Source organism: Mya arenaria, chromosome 12, assembly GCF_026914265.1.
Source record: "Mya arenaria isolate MELC-2E11 chromosome 12, ASM2691426v1".
Taxonomy (NCBI): domain Eukaryota; kingdom Metazoa; phylum Mollusca; class Bivalvia; order Myida; family Myidae; genus Mya; species Mya arenaria.
In genome coordinates, this window is record NC_069133.1 from 9,773,367 (window position 1) to 9,797,395 (window position 24,029).

General features: G+C 41.0%; 1 pseudogene; it reads left to right on the forward strand.

The window, feature by feature from the left end:
- The first annotated feature begins 4,912 nt into the window (after nt 1-4,912).
- Nucleotides 4,913-23,413, forward strand: LOC128210429 (uncharacterized; annotated as a pseudogene).
- The last annotated feature ends 616 nt before the right edge of the window (nt 23,414-24,029 follow it).

A 24,029-nucleotide genomic window follows, 5' to 3' on the forward strand; every position in this document is an offset into this window, starting at 1 on the left:
GTGGCTGTTGTAACTATTGCCATAACTCGGGTTGTGGCTGTTGTAGCTATTGCCTTAACTCGGGTTGTGGCTGTTGTAGCTATTGCATTAACTCGGGTTGTGGCTTTTGTAGCTATTGCCTTAACTCGGGTTGTGACTGTTGTAGCTATTGTCTAAACTCGGGTTGTGGCTGTTGTAGCTATTGTCTAAACTCGGGTTGTGGCTGTTGTAGCTATTGCCTTAACTCGGGTTGTGGCTGTTGTAGCTATTGTCTTAACTCGGGTTGTGGCTGTTGTAGCTATTGTCTAAACTCGGGTTGTGGTTGTTGTAGCTATTGCCTTAACTCGGGTTGTGGCTGTTGTAGCTATTGCATTAACTCGGGTTGTGGCTTTTGTAGCTATTGCCTTAACTCGGGTTGTGACTGTTGTAGCTATTGTCTAAACTCGGGTTGTGGCTGTTGTAGCTATTGTCTAAACTCGGGTTGTGGCTGTTGTAGCTATTGCCTTAACTCGGGTTGTGGCTGTTGTAGCTATTGTCTTAACTCGGGTTGTGGCTGTTGTAGCTATTGTCTAAACTCGGGTGGTGGTTGTTGTAGCTATTGCCTTAACTCGGGTTGTGGCTGTTGTAGCTATTGTCTTAACTCGGGTTGTGGCTGTTGTAGCTATTGTCTAAACTCGGGTTGTGGCTGTTGTAGCTATTGTCTAATCTCGGGATGTGGCTGTTGTAGCTATTGCCTAAACTCGGGTTGTGGCTGCAGTAACAAATAACGGATTCTGGGTGCAAAAGCAATTGCCAAAACTCTGAGTGTGGATGCAAAACTATTGCCTAAACTCCGTTTGTTGGTGCAATAATGTTTATTTAAACTCGAATTGTTGGTTTAATAACTATTTTGTTTATTCGGGTTGTGGCTGAAGGTACTATTGATTTAACTCGGGTTGTCACTGTTGTAGCTATTGCATAAACTCGGATCGTGTGTGTAGTTACTATTGCTTTAACTTGCATTGTGAGTGCTGTAACTTTTCTCCAAACTTGGGTTGTCGATGCAGTAACAATTGCCTAAACTCGGACTATTGTTGCAGTAACTATTGCTTTAACTCTGTGGGTGCTGTAACAATTGCCTCAACTCGGGTTGTAGCTGCAGCAATTATTGCTTTAACTCTTTTTGTGGGTGCAGTACCAATTGCCTAAACTCGGGTTTAAGATGTTGTTACTATTACCTAAACTCGGTTTGTGGGTGCAGATACTATTGCCTAAACTCGGATTGTTCCTGCAGTAACAATTGTTTCAACTCTAGTTGTAGGTGTAATAACTATTGCCTTAACTGGATATGTCGGTGCAGTAACTTTTATCTAAACTCTGGTTGTGGCTGCAGTAACTATTCCATTAGCTCGGATCGTGACTGCAGAAGCCATTGCTTAAACTCGGGTTGTTGATGCAGTTACTATAACATTAACTCGGGTTGTGGGCGCAGATGCTACTGCCTTAACTCAGGTTGATGGTGCGGTAAATATTGCCTCAACTCGGGTAGAAGCTGTTGTCTTTATGGTGATGTTTTAAAGAAAATTCGTAAAATTAAAATGTTTCCAGTAGGTAGTTGGGCAAAAAGACTCAATAAATTGCTTGGATTTTATTTAAACCGTGGATAAATTATAAAGAAACTAATTTGAAGAGTACTTGCCATCTAGTTTTTGAAACACCATATAGGGTTGAATAAAGAGTCCTTACATAACTAAGCTTTCAGTCCTTTGATTTTATGAAAATTTTGCTAATTCATGTTATCTTTAAAACCTTTTTTGGCTGACTCGTAGTGTTTTGGCATGCGAAGTCATTCCTTCAAATATTTTACATAAGTAATCATTTCGAAGAAGAGATTAGCTGATTTATGTCGCTTTTATTTTTAATAATGTTTTCTTTATTTGTTCTCAGTTTTAGTACAATGATGCTTTTTATTATGAAACTCTATGATAACACAGTTTTAAACCTTATATTTTATAAGGCAGACTGTGTGTGATGGACCGTGATGCTCAAAGTTTCAAACAATGACTGCATCGTATCTTTGAAAAGTTTTTGCATAAGGTGCTCTTAAATGTATTCCTCCGTCTGCAGATAGAGTTGGGATCTCTAATTATAGAAGTACTTGGGGTTCACCTATAAGTTTATTATTATTTGTGTTATTGTTAAGTTAATTCATACTTTGATAACATTTGCCTTTTGCGTTTTTTCTTTATTTAGAATTGTTGGGATAAGGGTGAGGTTTGTGCACTTAAACTGGTTTAAACCCCGAGTAATTTTACATTTTACTGACCGTTCCAAGGCGGTACCTAACAATCCTTGATAAACATACCTAGTTGTTTCTGTAGTTTTTCGCATAAATATTGTGGGTAGTGTAAATATTGCCTTATCCCGGCTTGTGGTTGCAGTAGCTATTGCTTATACTCGGGTTGTGGGTCCAAATAATATTGCTTAAACTCGTGTTTTAGTTGCAGTAACTATTGCTTAAACTCGGGTTGTGGCTGCAGTAACTATTGCTTAAACTCGGGATGTGGGTGAAGTCTCTATTGCATTAACAAGGGTTAAGACTGCAATAACTATTGCCTCTACTCTAGTTATGGCTTCAGTAGCGATTGTTAAAACTCGTGTTGTAGGTGCCGTTACTATTGCCTAAACTCGGGTTGTGGGTGCAGTAACTATTGCCTAAACTCGGGTTGTAGGTGCCGTGTTACTATTGCTTGAACTAGGGTTGTGTGTGCAGTAACTATTGCATCAACTCGTGTTGTAGGTGTCGTTACTTTTGCCTAAACTCGGGTTGTTTCTGCAGTAACTATTGCCTTAACTTGTGTTTTGGGTGCAGTTTTTATTGCCTCAACTCGGGTTGTGGTTGCTGTACCTATTATCTCAACTTGGTTTGTGGGTGCAGTAACTATTGCCTAAACTCGGGTTGTAGGTGCCGTGTTACTATAGCTTAAACAAGGGTTGTGTGTGCAGTAACTATTGCCTCAACTCGTGTTGAAGGTGTCGTTACTTTTTCCTAGACTCGGGTTGTGTGTGCAGTAACTATTGCCTCAACTCGTGTTGAAGGTGTCGTTACTTTTTCCTAAACTCGGGTTGTGGGTGCAGTAACTATTGCCATAAGTTGTATTTTGGGTGCAGTTTTTATGACTCAACTCGGGTTGTGGATGCTGTACCTACTACCTCAACTCGGTTTGTTGGTGCAGTAACAATTGCCTAAACTGGGGGTGAAACTGCAGTAACTATAACATGGCTAGTATGATCTACGGTAGCGCAACATATTAATTGAACACTAACCAAATGTTCTTAAATAAGTTAATGTATTAGTATTGTGTTGATACTGTTACATATATGTATTGTGTTATATTTAATTTGTATTGTAACATGTATAATGGCTTTTTATTGAATACAATTACGTTAGTTCGTTCGTCTTAGATCGATAGTGCTATTTGATTCTCTCTTTTTTAAATTATATTTTAAGTATAAATCATGACATATTTATTGACTTATACATATACATACTTTCCGTGTTTCATTTTCGGTTGTGTGTAGTATGATTTAGAACATGTACACGGAAATTAGAGTCATATTAAAATCTATATTTGTGTATTTGCATTATTATGTATGAACCCTAAATAATCGCTTATTTGTGTGTTAAGTGAGGATCTTTCCGGTTTATTGAATATATACTATTTCAAAATACATGTTCTTTAAAACCATGTGATATATCTCATTATTTAGCTCATGATCCGCTCTATTAATCGTTGAAAAACAAGGTGTATAGATATTTCGCAATAAAGGAATGAATATAAACTACCACTGACAATTGGATGTAGATTTACCTTTGTGTCGGCTAGTATCTAATATGAGGTAGGTTCATTTGATTACTATATGAATTTTATTTTTGCCGGCATTTACCCATTAAATTTATGATATTGATAAATGTGTTCATGGTAATACACGCCGTTAGTTTTGAGAAATAATGCAGATAAATGAAAAGCTTTTTACGATGCAATTTGAGTCGGGAAGCCAATATTGACAAATTTATACAATATTTTGCAATGGTTAAATAAATACCATTTGCAACCAAACCGAAATGCCTTTCGACTAGTTTCTGAGAGTATAGAGCTTGTTCAGCTGTTAGAAATAATCTCTACTGCATTGTCTGGACACTTTAAATGCATTAAAGATTATACGAAATAAAGAAAATGTACAAGCGCTTGACTAGGTAACTAGTTCCTTATACTTTATATTTTGTTACTCTCAATCAGTGTTACATTCCATAAATTGTCTTCATATGTATCAACCTAAGAAGTGCGTTTATTCTCATTTCCATTTAAGAATATTTTGAATAAAAAAGGAACCGGCTCCATTATTTCTTAATCGAAACATGAAATAGGAATAAGAAAGTCACTTCGCTTATCTCTATGAACCTCAATGAAAATGACTCTTTCCAGTGGTTTCACGGTTAACATTGCTGCTATATCGTGTTTCACTTTTAAGCAATATTACCATTATCATGTTTGCTTATTCATCTTATGGCACACAAGAAATGTTGATGTAAGTTGTGTTCTGTTTTTTTAAATAAATAAATGCTCTTTTGACTTTTAACGATCAAAACAACAACAACATATGATTTGTGTACAGATAAAAATAACATTAACCTTTTTTATTTAAGAGCTACGTGGCCACAAATTCCCAAGCTAAAAGGCGCCAAAATATCGCGAAAATTGTTTATCTGTTAATTAAAAATAGATGTTTTTTTGTTTTGCATCATTCTATAGTGTGCGCCTTTAATAGGCAACCCTTTGATCATCTCATATGATGTGCTAAAGTGTTGCCGACACATGGGCAAGGCAGTGTTCACTGTTGGGGCGATAATTACTAGACTTACTGATAATGCAGATCCTACATTACTGTATATATGCTGTTTGTGGGTAGTCTTGCTAGCCAGTGTTGCCCTTTACCAAGGTTGTCCGGGGCACAACCGGGGCGGGAACAAGGCAACAGACATGGTGAGCAGTGTTCAATATCAGAGCGAACTGTTTTTACTGGTGCTACCCTAGTGTTAACCTAGTGAGTTGGGGTGTGACGATCAATGAACAAGACGAGAAAAGGAAACGGCAGGGGAAATGAGTCGTGCACTACACCATCTCCGAGCGATGCATGTATTCATATGTTTAAGTATGTGATCAATTAATTATCCCCTATTGTAGTTCAGTGCTAGCCTTGCTGGCAAGTGTTGCCTTGATGGGCTGGGGTGTGACTGGCGATGGACGTGATAGGGAACATGGTAGCGTTCACAACATAATCTCGGAGCTCGGTGCTGCCCGAGTGATGAATGCTACCCCTGTCAGATGGACATGACCGCTCTCAACCATGGCATGAACGGGTACCTGCTGTTGCCAAGCTACCCAGAGTACAGTAAACAGGCACAGCACCGTTGAACAGAAGTAAACTGTTTATAATGCTCATATATATAAACAACATCGTTGAACAGACCTCAACTGTTTATAACGCCCTTATATGTACAACACCGTTGAACAGAGGTCAACTGTTTATAATACCCTTATTGGTACAACACCGTTGAACAGAGGTCAACTGTTTATAATGCTCATATATATAAACAACACCGTTGAACAGAAGTAAACTGTTTATAATGCTCATATATATAAACAACACCGTTGAAAAGAGGTCAATTGTTTATAACGCCCTAATATGTACAACACCGTTGAACAGAGGTCAACTGTTTATAATGCCCTTATAGGTACAACACCGTTGAACAGAGGTCAACTGTTTATAATGCCCTTATATGTACAACACCGTCGAACAGAGGTCAACTGTTTATAATGCCATAATATGTACAACACCGTTGAACAGAGGTCAATTGTTTATAATACCCTTATAGGTACAACACCGTTGAACAGAGGTCAACTGTTTATAACGCCCTAATATGTACAACACCGTTGAACAGAGGTCAACTGTTTATAATGTCCTTATATGTACAACACCGTTGAACAGAGGTCAACTATTTATAATGCCCTTATATGTACAACACCGTTGAACAGAGGTCAACTGTCTATAATGCCCTAATATGTATAACACCGTTGAACAGAGGTCAACTGTTTATAATGCTCATATATATAAACAACACCGTTGAACAGAAGTAAACTGTTTATAATGCTCATATATATAAACAACACCGTTGAACAGAGGTCAATTGTTTATAACGCCCTAATATGTACAACACCGTTGAACAGAGGTCAACTGTCTATAATGCCCTAATATGTACACCACTGTTAAACAGCAACCTATCGTGTATCTAACCTGATGTACGTGTTATACACTCGACTTTGTTACCACCATGAGTATGTTGTTAAGAATGCTGATGATATCCAGAAAGCGGCCCAGAAATACAACTTACACGTGACAGTACGGAGCTCGGGGCATGACTATGTGGGCCGCTCCACGTGGGAGGGAAGTTTCCTTATAAGCCTGTCCGAGATGGACGAGATGGAGATAGACTTGAGCACGGAGAGGAGCCCACATGGCACGGTCAAGGTGCAGACCGGGTTACAATGGCAGGAGATATACAAGGAGGTTAGAACCGTGCAATTTTACCATGCATTAAGTTTGATAGCTAATAGTAACAGGTAGTTTGAGTATGGAATACGTTGGTGGTTCTTGAACCGTGCAGTTTTACCGTGCATTAAGTTTGATAGCTAATAGAAACAGGTAGTTTGAGTATGGAGTTGGTGGTTCTTGAACCGTGCAGTTTTACCGTGCATTAAGTTTGATAGCTAATAGAAACATGCCCATTTATCATGCATTAAGTCAGATAACTAATAGAAACATGCTGTTTTACCATGCATTAAGTCTGATAACTAATAGAAACGTGCAGTTAAAGTTTGGAATATGTTTGATGGTTGTTGAACCGTGCAGTTGTACCATGCATTAAGTCTGATAGCTAATAGAACCGTGCAGTTTTACCATGCATTAAGTCTGATAGCTAATAGAAACGTGTAGTTTGAGCGTGGACTGTGTTTGATGGTTGTTGTACCGTGCAGTTTCACCATACATTAAGTCTGATAGCTATTCGAAACAAGCAGTTTTACCCTAATTTAAGTGTGATAGCTCGTAGAAACATGCAGTTTTACCATGCATTAATTCTGATAGCTAATAGAAACATGCAGTTTTACCCTGTTTTAAGTCTGATATCTAATAGAAACATGCAGTTTTATTATGCATTTACTCTGATAGCTAATAGAAACATGCAGTTAGTGTATGGAATTTGTTGGTGGTTGTTGAACCGTGTAGTTTACCATGCATTAAGTCTGATAGCTAATACAAACTTGCAGTTTTACCACGCATTAAGGTTGATATCTAATAGAGAAATGCAGTTTCACCATTAAATAAGTTTGATAGCTAATGGAAACATGCAGTTTTACTATGCATTAAGTCTGATAGCTAATAGAAAGATGCAGTTTTACCATGCATTAAGTCTGATAGCTATTAGAAACATGCAGTTTTACCATGCATTAAGTCTGATAGCTATTAGAAACATGCAGTTTTACCATGCATTAAGTCTGATAGCTATTCGAAACATGCAGTTTTGCCATGCATTACGTATAAGAGCTAATAGAAACATGCAGTTTTCCAATGCATTAATCTTAATAGCTAATAGAAAGATGCAGTTTTACCATGCATTAAGTCTGATAGCTAATAGAAACATGCAATTTTGTCATGCATAAAGTCTGATAGCTAATAGAAATATGCAATTTTACCACGCATTAAGTCTAATAGATAATAGAACCATGCAGTTTTAACATGGATTAAGTCTGATAAATTATAGAAGCATGCAGTTTTACCATGCATTAAGTATGATAGCTAATAGAAATATGCAGTTTTACCATGCATTAAGTCTGATAGCTAATAGAAATATGCAGTTTTACCATGCATTAAGTCTGATAGCTAATAGAAATATGCAGTTTTACCATGTATTAAGACTGAGAGATAATGGAAACATGCAGTTTGAGCATGAAATTTATTTGGTTGTTGTTGAATCGTGCAGTTTTGCTATGCAATAAATCTGGTAGATAAATGAACCACACAGGTTTACCATGCAATAAGTCAGATAGCTAAAAGAAACGTGCAGTTTGAGCATGGAATATGTTTGGTGGTTATTGAATTGTGTTATTTTGCTATGCAATAAATCTAATAGATAAATGAACCACGCAGGTTTACCATGCAATACATTTTGTGGTCGTTAAACGATGCAGTTTTACCGTGCAATTAGTCTGTAGATTATTAAGCCGCTCAAATTTAGGTAGATAATTGAACGGAGATATGTGAACCTTGCAGTTAGACCATTAGACCATTTTATATGTTTGGTGGTTATTGAACCATGCAGTTTCTCCATGCAATAAGTTTGGTAGATACTTTAACCATGCAGTTTTTCCATTATTATGTAGGCGACTTATTTATGTATTATGCACTTGCTTTGTATTTAGTATGTTGTTTATTGTTACAAATTATACATGTATTTACATTGGGAACATTCTTGAATATTGTTGATACTTTAAGAAAGTTATAGAATAGTATGGAAACTTCTGGAATGTTTGTTACTTATTAAGTATATTCTAGAAGAAGATTATTCTAGAAAGATCTTTGACTATATATATATATATATATATATATATATATATATATATATAAGGTATAGCAAAGTTAGAGGGTTATCTTTGGTTATCTTTTGTGACATTCATAAATTTTAAAATACAGATTTACATTTGGATTATTCTTTGGGGATTTTACTGTGTGGACTATTTAAATTATAAGTGCTTTAAAATTGGAAAAAGGACATAAACCAGGATTGGAATTATTTAAACTATTTGAAAGTGTAAAACAGGTTTTTAAATTGTATTTCAACATTGTATCTTTAGCATAATAAATTTTGTAAAGTTTGTTGCTGGCTTTGTTTTTCTCGTTACGCATGGCTCGTAACACCATGCAAAATGATATGGAGATACTTGTAAAATACAGCTTTACCATTCAAAATGTTTGGTAGACAATTGAACAATAGAGATTTGCCGTGCAATATGATTTGTAGATAATTGAACCATGCAGTTTTAAAATGCAATAACTTACATAACTTGCAATAACCGTAAGGAGACTCGGATCGCAAGCAAATGGCCGAATGGACGGTACGGAGATTTGGATTAGACATCTTTCACCGTGAACCGTAAGGAGGCTTAGATCACACGCAGTTTACCGTGAGCACAAGGAGATTTGAATCACACGCAGTTGACCGTAAACGTAAGAAGACATGGATCACACGCAGTTGGCCATGAACCATGAGGACTCTCGGATCGCAAGCAAATGACCGTGAACAGTACGGAGATTTAGACGTTTCACAGTGTACCGTAAGGGGACTTAAATCACTCGCAGTTGACCGTGAACCGTAAGGAGACTTGGATCAAGCATAGTTAGCCATAAACCTTTAAAGTACTCGAATAAGAAACAGTTAGTCGTGAACCGTCCAAAAAGAGACTCAGATCACATGCAATTGACCGTAAACCGAAAGTAGACTCGTATCACTCGGTTTTGACCATGAACCGTAAGGAGGCGCGGATCACACCCAGTTGACCGTGAACCGTGAGGAGACATGGATCACACGCAGTTGTTCTCGAACCGAAATGAAACTCGGATCACACGCAGTTGACCGTGAACCATAAGGAGGCTCAGATTACACGCAGTTGACCGTGAACCGAAAGGAGACTCGGATCACGCACAATTGTCCGAGAACGGTAAGGAGACTCAAATCTCGCGCAATTGTTCGTGAACTGTAATGTGACTCCGATCATCCGCAGTTGACTGTGAACCGTAAGGAGACTTGAATCACACACAGTTGAACGTGAACCATGAGGAGACTCGGATCACACGCAGTTATCCGTGGAACGCAAGAAGATTCGGATCACAGGCAGTTGACCGCAAACCATGATGAGGCTCGGATCACACGCAGTTGTCCGTGAACCATAAGGAGACTCGGATCCTACGCAGTTGACCCTGAACCATGAGGAGACTCGAATCACACTCCGTGTGCACAATTTATCAGGTGAGTTGCGCACTCTCCGCCTGCTTTTTGAGACAAACATGAGACCATTACCGTGGGTTTTCACAATACTATAATTTGTCAATGTAGATATATCGAAATTTCAGTTCAACGCGGTCGGACGTGTTGTGGTTGCGGCAGCGCCCGCACAGTGACCCCGGGGGTGGGGGGCTACACGCTTGGTGGTGGGCACAGCCCCGTGTCCCGTTCCCTTAGATACGCCGTCGACAACCTGCTAGAGGCTCAGGTAGTGACTGTCGACAACCTGCTAGAGGCTCAGGTAGGGACTGGTTAGAAAGATCGTGCGAACCGAGTGCCTTTTACATAAAGTTATCTTATGAGTGTACTCCGTGTCAAAAGACCGATATCATGAGCATAAAATAGTTATACAACCTAACCTAACACATGCACGAAAACGATTTTTGTTCAGGGAATAAATACTAAACAGTATGAACATCGACACAGTGTAGTATTCTTTAAGTAGTTATTTAATATTAAATTTTCTTTTTACATAGGTGGTGCTTGCTGACGGTTCGATCGCCACTGCGACAGAGAACAGGACGGTGATTGTCACCCCGGAAGGCGATACCAGGTATCACGAGAACGGAGACCTGCTCTGGGCACTTAGGGGCGGCGGTGGAGGCACATTTGGAATTGCCGTCTACTTTGTTTACCGCCTGCACCCAATGCCGTCCCAGATGGTAGTATTCAGAATGCTCGTCGCCATTGAAATGAGCGTTTTGGGGTTAAACTTTTTTGAAGAGGTATTAAGTTGTTGAGGAGCTACTGGAGAAAATGCCGCCTACACGGGGTTGCTACTGGCTGCTTAACAACTTTCCAGGATCTTTAGAGGACCCCGGCTCCAAAACCATGATCAATTACAAGGGTGTGCTAACATTATTCTTTTGGATGGATCCGAAAAGAATTAGAGCCTGCAGTCAACTGGGCAAGAAGCAAGTAAGTATATACACTTGTATAAGGAATAAGACACTAATGTTAATGAGCGGCGGCTCTGTTCACTTGCATTTATCTTTCGATTATATGCAAAACATGTCAGTTAATACAAATTCCGTTATGCGCGATCTAACAATCTGCTACTATAGTCTGTTAAATTATAGAATCTTGATTCTGTTTCTTTGATAGAAACGAGTTCTGGTGTCAGTGTTTAGAAGCCATGCGAAAGTACCACTGTTGGTGATCGAACACACGAATTCATTTGTGAGAGTTGGACACTTTCACCACTGAAATTAATCTTACCCTGTTTGGGATCGAACCCACTATCTCCTGTGTGAGAGGTGGACACCTACACCACTTAACCACTCTGACCATGTTGGGGATCTAGCTCATGACTTCCTCTTTGAGGCGTGGACACCCATACCACTAAACCACACTCACTCTGTTGAAGATCGAACCCACTACTTTCTGTATAACAGGTGGACATAAATACCACTAAACCACTTTCACCCAGTAAGGGATCTAACCCACACCCTCCTGTGTATGGGTCGGACATAAATACTTCTAAACCACTCTCACCCTGTTAGGGATCTAACCCACACACTCTTGTGTGAGGGGTGGACATAAATACTGCTAAACCACTCTCACCCTGTAAGGGATCGTACCCACACCCTCCTGGGTGAGGGGTGGACATAAATACCACTAAACCACTCTCACCCTTTTAGGGACCGAACCCATAACTCCTGTGTGAGAGATGGACACCTATACCACTAAACCTACCTCACCCTGTTAGGGATCGAACCCATTCTTCCTGTGTGAGAGAAGGACACATATACCACTAAACCTCCCTCACCCTGTAAGCGATCGAACCCACGCCCTCATTTGAGAGGTGTACACCTATACCACTAAACTACTCTCGACCTGTCAGGGATCGAACCCACACCCTCCTGTGAGAGAGATGGACACCTATACCACTAAACCATTCTCACCCCGTTAGGGATCGAACCAACCCCCGACTGTGTGAGAGATGGACACCTTTACAACCAAACTTTTCTCACCCCGTCAGGGATCGAACCAGCCCCCGCCTGTGTGAGAGATGGACACCTTTACCACCAAACTATTCTCACCCCGTCAGGGATCGAACCAACCCACGCCTGTGTGAGAGATGAACACCTTTACCATCAAACCATTCTCACCCCGTTAGGGATCGAACCAACCCCCGCCTGTGTAAGAGATGGACACCTTTACTACCAAACCATTCTCACCCCTTTAGGGATCGAACCAACCCCCGCCTGTGTAAGAGATGGACACCTACACCCATCTAAACCACTCTCGACCTGTCAGGGATCGAACTCACTACTTCCAGTGTTAGAGATGGACACATTTACCACTTAACCACACTGAACCTGTTAAGGATCGCACCCACAACCTCTTGTGTGAGAAAAGGACACTTATACCAATAAACCATTCTCACCCTGTTAGGGATCGAACCCATGTCCTCCTGTGTGAGAGATGGACACATTCACCACTAAACCAGTCTGACCCGGTTGGGTTTCGAACACCTCCTGTGTTAGAAATGGGCATCTATACCACTGAACTACACTGATTATGTGAGGGATCGAACCCATACCTCTTGTGTGAGAGGTGGACACCTAAACCACTTAAACTCTTTCACCCTGTTGGTGATCGAACCCATGCCTTCATGTGTGAGAGATGGACACCTATACCACTAAACCACTCTGACCCTGTTTGGGATCGAACCCACGCCCTCCTGTGTGAGAGGTGGACACCTACACCACTAAACATCCCTCACCTTGCAATGGATTGACACCACTGCCTTCTGTATGAAAGGTGTACATTATTACCACTTAACCACTCTCAGCCAGTAAGGGATCTAACCCAAACCGTCCTGTGGGATGGGTGGACATAAATACCACTAAACCACTCTCACCCAGTAAGGGATCTAACCCAAACACTCCTGTGGGAGGGGTGGACATAAATACCACTAAACCACTCTCACTTAGTAAGGAATCTAACCCACACACTCCTGTGTAGAGGTGGACATAAATACTACTAAAGCACTCTTATCCAGTAAGGGATCTAACCCACACACTCCTGTGTAGAGGTGGACATAAATACCACATAACCACTGTCACCCAGTAAGGAATCTAACCCAAACAATCCTGTGGGAGGGGTTGATATAAATACCACTAAACCACTCTCCACCAATAAGGGATCTAACCCACACACTCCTGTGGGAGGGGAGGACATAAATACCACTAAACCACTCTCAACCAGTAAGGGATCTAACCCACGCCCTCCTGTGGTAGAGGTGGACATTAATACAACTAAACCACTCTCAACCAGTAAGGGATCTAATCCACACTTCTGTGTAGAGGTGGACATAAATACCACTAAACCACTCTCAACCAGTAAGGGATCTAACCCACTCACTCCTGAGGGAGGGGTGGACATAAATACCACTAAACCACTCTCAACCAATAAGGGATCTAACCCACACACTCCTCTGTAGATGCGGACATAAATACCACTAAACCACTCTCATCCAGTAAGGGATCTAACCCACACCATCATGTTGGAGGGGTGGACTTAAATACCACTAAACCACCCTCAATCAATAAGGGATCTAACCCACACACTCCTGTGGGAGAGGTGGACATAAATACCATTAATCTACTCTCAACCAATAAGGGATCTAACCCACACAATCCTGTGGGAGGGGTGGACATAAATATCACTAAACCACTCTCAAACAATAAGGGATCTAACCCACACACTCCTGTGGGAGGGGTGGACATAAATATCACTAAACCACTCTCAACCAATAAGGTATCTAACCCACACACTCCTGTGGGAGGGGTGGATATAAATACCACTCAACCACTCTCAACCAATAAGGTATCTAACCCACACACTCCTGTAGGAGGGGTGGACATAAATATCACTAAACCACTCTCAAACAATAAGGGATCTAACCCACACACTCCTGTGGGAGGGGTGGATATAAATATCACTCAACCACTCTCAACCAATAAGGTATCTAACCCACACACTCCTGTGGGAGGGGTGGACATAAATACCACTAAACCACTCTCACTTAGTAAGGAATCTAACCCACACACTCCTGTGTAGAGGTGGACATAAATACTACAATAAGGGATCTAACCCACACACTCCTGTGGGAGGGGTGGATATAAATACCACTCAACCACTCTCACTTAGTAAGGAATCTAACCCACACACTCCTGTGTAGAGGTGGACATAAATACTACAATAAGGGATCTAACCCACACACTCCTGTGTAGAGGTAGACATAAATACCACTAAACCACTCTCAACTAGTAAGGGATCTAACCCACACACTCCTGTTGGAGAGATGGACATAAATACCACTTAACCACTCTCAACCAATAAGGGATCTTTCCACACCCTCCTGTGGGAGAGGTTGGCATAAATACTACTAAACCACTCTCATCCTGTAAGGGATCTAACCCACACACTCCTGTGTAGAGGTGGACATAAATACCACTAAACCACTATCAACCAACAAGGGATCCAACCACACCTTCCTGTGGGAGAGGTGGACAAAAATAACACTAAACCACTCTCAACCAGTAAGGGATCTAACCCACACATTTCTGTGGGAGGGGTGGACATAAATACCACTAAACCACTCTCAAACAGTAATGGATCTAACCAACACCCTCTGGTGTAGAGGTGGACATAAATACCACTAAACCACTCTCAACTAGTAAGGGATCTAACCCACACCCTCCTGTTGGAGAGGTGGACATAAATACCACTAAACGACTCTCAACCAGTAAGGGATCTAACCCACACATTCCTGTTGGAGGGGTGGACATAAATACCACTAAACTACTCTCAACCAATAAGGGATCTAACCAACACCCTCTGGTGTAGAGGTGGACATAAATACCACTAAACCACTCTCAACTAGTAAGGGATCTAACCCACACACTCCTGCGGGAGAAGTGGACATAAATACCACTAAACCATTCTCAACCAGTAAGGGATCTAACCCACACCCTTCTGTGGGAGGGGTTGACATGAATACCACTAAACCACTCTCACCCTGTTAGGTATCTAACCCACACTCTCCTGTGTAAAGGTGGACATTAATACCACTAAACCACTCTCAACCAGTAAGGGATTTAACCCACACCATCATGTGTGAGAGGTGGACATAAATACCACTAAACCACTCTCAACCAGTAAGGGATATAACCCACACCATCATGTGTGAGGGGTGGACATAAATACCACTAAACCACTTTCAACCAGTAAGGGATTTAACCCACATCATCATGTGTGAGGGGCGGACATAAATACCACTAAACCACTCTCTTGACAAAAAAGAGATCTAACCCACACATTCCTGTGGGAAGGGTGGACATAAATACCACTAAACCACTCTCAACCAATAAGGGATCTAACCCACACATTCCTGTGGGAGAGGTGGACATAAATACCACTAAACCATCCTCAATCAATAAGGGATCTAACCCACACACTCCTGTGGGAGGGGTGGATATAAATACCACTAAACCACTCTCAACCAATAAGGGATCTAACCCACACACTCATGTGGGAGGGGTGGACATAAATATCAATAAAGCACTCTCAGCCAATAAGGAATCTAACTCACACACTCCTGTGGGAGGGGTGGACATAAATACCACTAAACCACTCCCACCCAGTAAGGGATCTAACCCACACACTTCTGTGTGAGGGGTGGACATAAATACCACCAAACCACTCTCAACCAATAAGGGATTTAACTCACACATTCGTGAGTGAGGGGTGGACATAAATACCACTAAACCACTCTCAACCAGTAAGGGATCTAACCCACACCCTTCTGTGTGAGGGGTCGACATAAATACCACTAAACCACTCTCAACCAATACGGTATTTAACCCACACATTCCTGTGGGAGGGGTGAACATAAATACCACTAAACCACCCTCAACCAGTGAGGGATCAAACCCACATCCTCCTGTGTAGAGGTGGAATTAGATACCACTAAACTATTCTCAACCAATTAGTGATCTAACCCACACACTCCTGTGTAGAGGTGGACATAAATACCACTAAACCACTATCAACCAGTAAGGGATCTAACCCACACACTCCTGTGGGAGAAGTGAACATAAATACCACTAAACCACTCTCAACCAGTAAGGGATCTAACCCACACCCTTCTGTGGGAGGGGTTGACATAAATACCACTAAACCACTCTAACCCTGTTAGGTATCTAACCCACACCATCCTGTGTAGAGGTGGACATTAATACCACTAAACCACTCTCAACCAGTAAGGGATATAACCCAACCACTCCTGTGTAGAGGTAGACATAAACACCACTAAACCACTCTCAACCAGTAAGGGATCTAACCCATACACTCCTGTTGGAGAGGTGTACATAAATACCACTTAACAACTCTCAACCAATAAGGGATCTTTCCACACCCTCCTGTGGGAGAGGTTGACATAAATACCACTAAACCACTCTCACCCTGTTAGGTATCTAACCCACACCATCCTGTGTAGAGGTGGACATTAATACCACTAAACCACTCTCAACCAGTAAGGGATATAACCCACCCACTCCTGTGTAGAGGTAGACATAAATACCTCTAAACCACTCTCAACCAGTAAGGGATCTAACCCACACACTCCTGTTGGAGAGGTGGACATAAATACCACTAAACCACTCTCAACCAATAAGGGATCTAACCCACACCCTCCTGTGGGAGAGGTTGACATAAATACTACTAAACCACTCTCATCCTCTAAGGGATCTAACCAACACACTCCTGTGTAGAGGTGGACATAAATACCACTAAACCACTATCAACCAACAAGGGATCCACCCACACCTTCCTGTGGGAGAGGTGGACATAAATACCACTAAACCACTCTCAACCAGTAAGGGATCTAACCCACACATTTCTGTGGGAGAGGTGGACATAAATACCACTTAACCACTCTCAAACAGTAATGGATCAAACCAACACCCTCTTGTGTAGAGGTGGACATAAATTCCACTAAACCACTCTCAACTAGTAAGGGATCTAACCCACACCCTCCTGTGGGAGAGGTGGACAAAAATACCACTAAACGACTCTCAACCAGTAAGGGATCTAACCCACTCACTCCTGAGGAAGGGGTGGACATAAATACCACTAAATCACTCTCAACCAATAAGGGATCTAACCCACACACTCCTGTGGGAGAGGTGGACATAAATACCACTAAACCACTCTCAACCAGTAAGGGATCTAAACCACACCCTTCTGTGGGAGGGGTTAACAAAAATACCACTAAACCACTCTCACCCTGTTAGGTATCTAACCCACACCCTCCTGTGTAAAAGTGGACATTAATACCACTAAACCACTCTCAACCAGTAAGGGATTTAACCCACACCATCATGTGTGAGAGGTGGACATAAATACCAATAAACCACTCTCAACCAGTAAGGGATCTAACCCACACCATCATGTGTGAGGGGTGGACATAAATACCACTAAACCACTTTCAACCAGTAAGGGATTTAACCCACATCATCATGTGTGAGGGGCGGACATAAATACCACTAAACCACTCTCGACCAAAAAGGGATCTAACTCACACATTCTTGTGGGAGGGGTGGACATAAATACCAATAAACCACTCTCAACCAATAAGGGATTTAACCCACACACTCCTGTGGGAGAGGTGGACATAAATACCACTAAACCACTTTCAAACAGTAATGGATCTAACCAACACCCTCCTGTGTAGAGGTGGACATAAATACCACTAAACCACTCTCAACTTGTAAGGGATCTAACCCACACCCTCCTGGGGGAGAGGTTGACATAAATACCACTAAACCACTCTCAACCAGTAAGGGATCTTGCCCACACATTCGTGTTGGAGGGGTGGACATAAGTACTACTAAACCACTCTCAACCAATAAGGGATCTAACCCACACATACCTGTGGGAGAGGTGGACATAAATACCACTAAACCACTCTCAACCAATATGGGATCTAACCCACACATACCTGTGGGAGAGGTGGACATAAATACCACTAAACCACTCTCAACCAGTAAGGGATCTAACCCACCCACTCCTGTGTAGAGGTAGACATAAATACCACTAAACCACTCTCAACCAGTAAGGGATCTAACCCACACACTCCTGTGGGAGAGGTGGACATAAATACCACTAAACCACTCTTTCCCAGTACGGGATCTAACCCACACACTCCTGTGGGAGAGGTGGACATAAATACCAACAAATCACACTCAACCAATAAGGGATCTAACCCACACACTCCTGTGGGAGAGGTGGACATAAATACCACTAAACCACTCTCAACTTGTAAGGAATCTAACCCACACCCTCCTGGGGGAGAGGTTGACATAAATACCACTAAACCACTCTCAACCAGTAAGGGATCTTGCCCACAAATTCCTGTTGGAGGGGTGGACATAAATACTACTAAACAACTCTCAACCAATAAGGGATCTAACCCACACATACCTGTGGGAGAGGTGGACATAAATACCACTAAACCACTCTCAACCAGTAAGGGATCTAACCCACCCACTCCTGTGTAGAGGTAGACATAAATACCACTAAACCACTCTCAACCAGTAAGGGATCTAACCCACACACTCCTGTGGGAGAGGTGGACATAAATACCACTAAACCACTCTTACACAGTACGGGATCTAACCCACACACTCCTGTGGGAGAGGTGGACATAAATACCAACAAACCACTCTCAACCAGTGAGGAATCTAACCCACACACTCCTGTGGGAGAGGTGGACATAAATACCACTAAACCACTCTCAGCCAGTGAGAAATCTAACCCACACACTCCTGTGGGAGAGGTGGACATAAATACCACTAAACCACTCTCAACCAGTGAGGAATCTAACCCACACACTCCTGTGGGAGAGGTGGACATAAATACCACTAAACCACTCTCAACTAATAAGGGATCGAACCCACACACTCCTGTGAGAGAGGTGGACATAAATACCACTAAACCACTCTCAACCAATAAGGGATCTAACCCACACACTCCTGTGGGAGAGGTGGATATAAATACTACTAAACCACTCTCAACCAATAAGGGATCTAACCCACACACTCCTGTGGGAGAGGTGGACATAAATACCACTAAACCACTCTCAACCATTAAGGAATCTAACCCACACCCTTCTGTGGGAGGGGTTGACATAAATACCACTAAACCACTCTCACGCTGTTAGGTATCTAACCCACACCCTCCTTTGTAGAGGTGGACATTAATACCACTAAACCACTCTCAACCAGTAAGGGATTTAACCCACACCATCATGTGTGAGGGGTGGACATAAATACCACTAAACCACTCTCAACCAGTAAGGGATCTAACCCACACCATCATGTGTGAGGGGTGGACATAAATACCACTAAACAACTCTCAACCAGTAAGGGATTTAACCCACACCATCATGTGTAAGGGGCGGACATAAATACTACTAAACCACTCTCACCCTGTTGGCGACTGTCTACCTTTAGTGTGAGAGGGGGACACCTTTACCATTTTAAACTCTAACCATCCCGTAGACGTTGGATAATATGCTTCTGCTATTTTATCGTTTATCATACTGGTATCCTATATTTAAATCAGTTTATGTACAGGTATGCTACCAGAACCATACAATCATTGATCTTAAATAGACAAGTCGCGACACTCGGTGTTAACTTTTACTTGAACGTAAAGCTACACGTGCGTTGGGAACATTTTTTGACAAATTCCACTTTGATATAATCCACTTTAGCCGTAGTATCGTATATGTCATGCTAACCAACACAATGTACACACGGCTGGATGATGCATCCGCATAAGAAGTGATTTGTAACCTCTCTATTTCCTTATGTGATCCTGAATTGACGTGTAAATAACCATGTACTTCATATTAACGTAATGTTCCAACAAATACATGGCCAAAGTGATAATTTATCCTCATGATATCACCTTGCCATTGTCAATTTCCATTTCTTATGTGTATTTGAACCTTTTATTCAAATGTTATTCTCCATTCATGGAGTAATGCTGAACCGACAGACCATAGTTCCTTAATGTCCAATTCGTCATGAATATAAAATGATTTTTTAACAGACAAGTACCATTTACCTTCACAAACAAGACGGATTTCTGGGAATACGAAAAAGACGTGGTCGACCCGCCAATCGTGCGAACATATTTGGCGGGCACATTGTTGCAGCCGGGATGGGTCGGAAAAGAATTCCGGGCCTTCATAAGGGAGCCGCTGTTTGTGGGGATGGCCAGAGATTTGTGGATTGGTTGCACAGAAATTATCGTGGGAGGTAAGCTGGACGACGGTGTTAAGCTTTGAGACAAACAAATTAGTGTTAGCAAATACTCCATGTCAATATAGGTTGTAGAGAAAAAATTATTAAAAGTATTATATAGATAGATAATTATCGCTTTTTTGATTGTCATCGTAGACGACGTTCACCCTTTCTTTTGTAATACGAAGTTAATTATTAATTAACAATTTAAAAATAGTAATACAATTGATAGGTCACTTAGGCAATCGCAGCGCGGTAATTGTGTCATATTATGTCGGCTACATCCATCTTACAGGCAAAACCACGGAAGGTTCTTTAGAGAGCACACCCCTACATCCGGGCTATCTGTCGACAGTGACGTCATTGTCATGCGGAATTGCCCTTGCCGACGCCGAGAGCGGGGCTCCTCTCTTGAATCAGACCACCGGTAACGACGAGCTTATCGAATACTTCCAGACGTTTGCTAAAGGAATAAGAAAGTAAATCTTATTTACTCAACACATTTTGCCCTTAACCGGCCATGTCACTGGTGCCTATATGACGGTATATGTATGACTGCGACATCGCAACTTATTGTCGCTATAGTCTAAGATTATTTTATTTCTAATGTCAATGTGTGCCAATTTATATAGTAGATGTTACGTTTCGTGAACGAGAAGTGTGCGCATAAGATTCAGATTACCTTTAATGGAAATTTGTACCCGTCGTTACACTCGAATGTGTTACCGGTGAAAAAGTAATGGAAAATTTATATCGTAGAATTGACTCTGCGTGAAGCAGACGTATACGAATGACATTCAGATATCCTTCCAATGTACAAGATCAATTCATACTAGTGGGGTTGCAAAACGCGACACAATCATACACATAAATCACACATATAAATATCTCACCGGAAAATATCACACATATAAATCACTCGCATAAATCACTCGCATAAATCACTCGCACAAATCACACGCAGAAATCACTCGCAAAAATATCACATACGCAAATATCTCGCACAAATCACACGCAGAAGTTACACGCAGATATCACTTGCAGAAATCACATGCACAGATATCACACACGCAAATTACTCGCACAAATCACACGCACAAACCACACGCAGAAATTACACGCAGAAATCAAACGCAGAAATCACACGCACAAATCACACACATAAATAGCGCACACAAATCACTCGCATAAAACACACATTATTTATACGCATAAATGACTCTGCGCGAAGCAAACGTATACGAATGACATTCAGATATTCTTCCATTGTACAAGATCAATTCATACTAGTGGGGTTGCAAAACGCGACACAATCATACACTTAAATCACACATATAAATATCTCACCGGAAAATATCACACGCACAAACCACACGCAAAAATTACACGCAAAAATCACTCGCACAAATCACACGCAGAAATATCACACTCGCAAATCACTCGCATAAATACCTCGCACAAATCACACGCAGAAATTACACGCAGAAATCACTCGCAGAAATCACATGCACAAATACCACACACGCAAATAACTCGCACATATCACACGCACAAACCACACGCAAAAATAACACGCACAAATCACACGCACAAATCACACGCACAAATCACACACACATAAATAGCGCACACAAATCACTCGCATAAATCACACACATTATCAATACGCATAAATGACACGCATAAATACTATGCATAAATAACATACATGAATAACACGCATATCTTACACACACAATTCACACGCATATATCACACGCATAAATTACACTCATAAATAACACACATAAATAACACACATAAATCAGACGCATAAATAAGACGCATAAATAACACACATACATGACTCGCATTAATCACACGAACTAAACGTTTCCCTCTTCGTATCGAACATTTGAAACTTGTATATAACACACATACATAAATGACGTATTGCACAAAAAGTACCCGTACTACTAGTGCTTGCAATCGTCCCTAGAGTAAGTATTACCATCAAACTACAATGTACCCACTTTATTAAGAAAAATCAAAGAGATTCAAACATATTTATTAAGTAACGTAAATATATGTGTTCTTGGTATAAGAAAATTATATTTAGTTGTTATTAAACAGCATCAACAGACACATCCATGTGCCTTATTTTGTAGTTTCGGGAGCGGTATGTACTTGAACGAGCCTCGGAAAGATAACCCGTACTGGAAGGAGGACTTCTGGGGAACCGAGAATTACGAGGGTCTGTTGCTGATAAAGCGTCGTTACGACCCAGACAACTTTTTCACGTGTCATCACTGTGTCGGTTCCGACGTGATGGATAAAACCGATCCCGGACGGGCACCGGTGTCTCGTTTTCTATTTTGAACATAGCGTGGCAAAGACTTGTAATTCATATCGTGCCTTTTAAACGTCTTGTATGCAAGTTCTGTATACTAATATCTGCTATGATTTATCTCCTACCAGAAGCTTATGTACTTACATGTTCACTACCCTCGTTATTAACATTCAAAACAACGTTGCTTTGTCGAAGCTTGTCGGAGGTCATGGCGGATAGCAACATCGGCTTATACGCCTGGTCGTATCTGGACGCCGATTAGTCAAGTGGTTGTTTTGATTGACAGGTCATGTCATGTCAATTATGGCGCTTTGGGACATGAATGCGTCAATTACTAAACCGTAACATTTGCATGCAAGGTAAACATAAAAGGTTAATATAAATAAGCTGGTATTCCGTTCCATTTGATTGAATATTCAAAATATTTAAATGTATGTTCCGATGCGTCCACCGTTTTCATCAAATTGTATACTAGTTTGACTGTACAGTGAATATATAATTAATCGAAGCGGTGGTCTATTCGTTCTCAAACTGAACTCTTATTCTCAATATATCTATCATGTATATGCAGAGTATCTGCTTCATTTTTTCAAAACATCGTTTGCATCCGTATAACTGAAAATATATGAGAATCATATGACATATCACTTTCTAATAAATATGTTGTGTATGTTACCAAGTCAGTTTGTTGCTGTATTAAGCCCACTCTTTTCATCATAGTGTATGATATATCAGTTAAAAAGTACATTGAATATATGATTAATCGATTCGGTGGTATATTTAGGATTTATTCTTATTTTTCGACAGCGATTTTGAAAATCCATGAGGCGCGCTAGCGCTTCCTGTAAAATTTGCGGCTGTTTATTTTTGTATTCCGATTTCACCTTTTGCAGAACTCCCTGGATTAAGTCCTATCATACCATATCATATTTTTGGCGCTTTGTAAATAATACATAATACCTTAACCTGAACACGATAGGATTTTGTACAAAATCACCAATTTTTGAAGCCATAACTGATACTCAACTTAGTATCAGTAAAGGTGAGTGTGTGTCGACATATTCCTGCCGTAGTAATCACGAATATAACGGAGTAGGGCGCTCAATTTCGAGAAATAAAATAAGTGCATTTTAAAAACAAAATTTATTTTTATTTCTCCATGATGTGCACGGAATGTTCATTAATTAACCCTTCATTCGCTGCCTCCTTTGTTGCTGAGATTGGTGTGATTAGGTCCTGA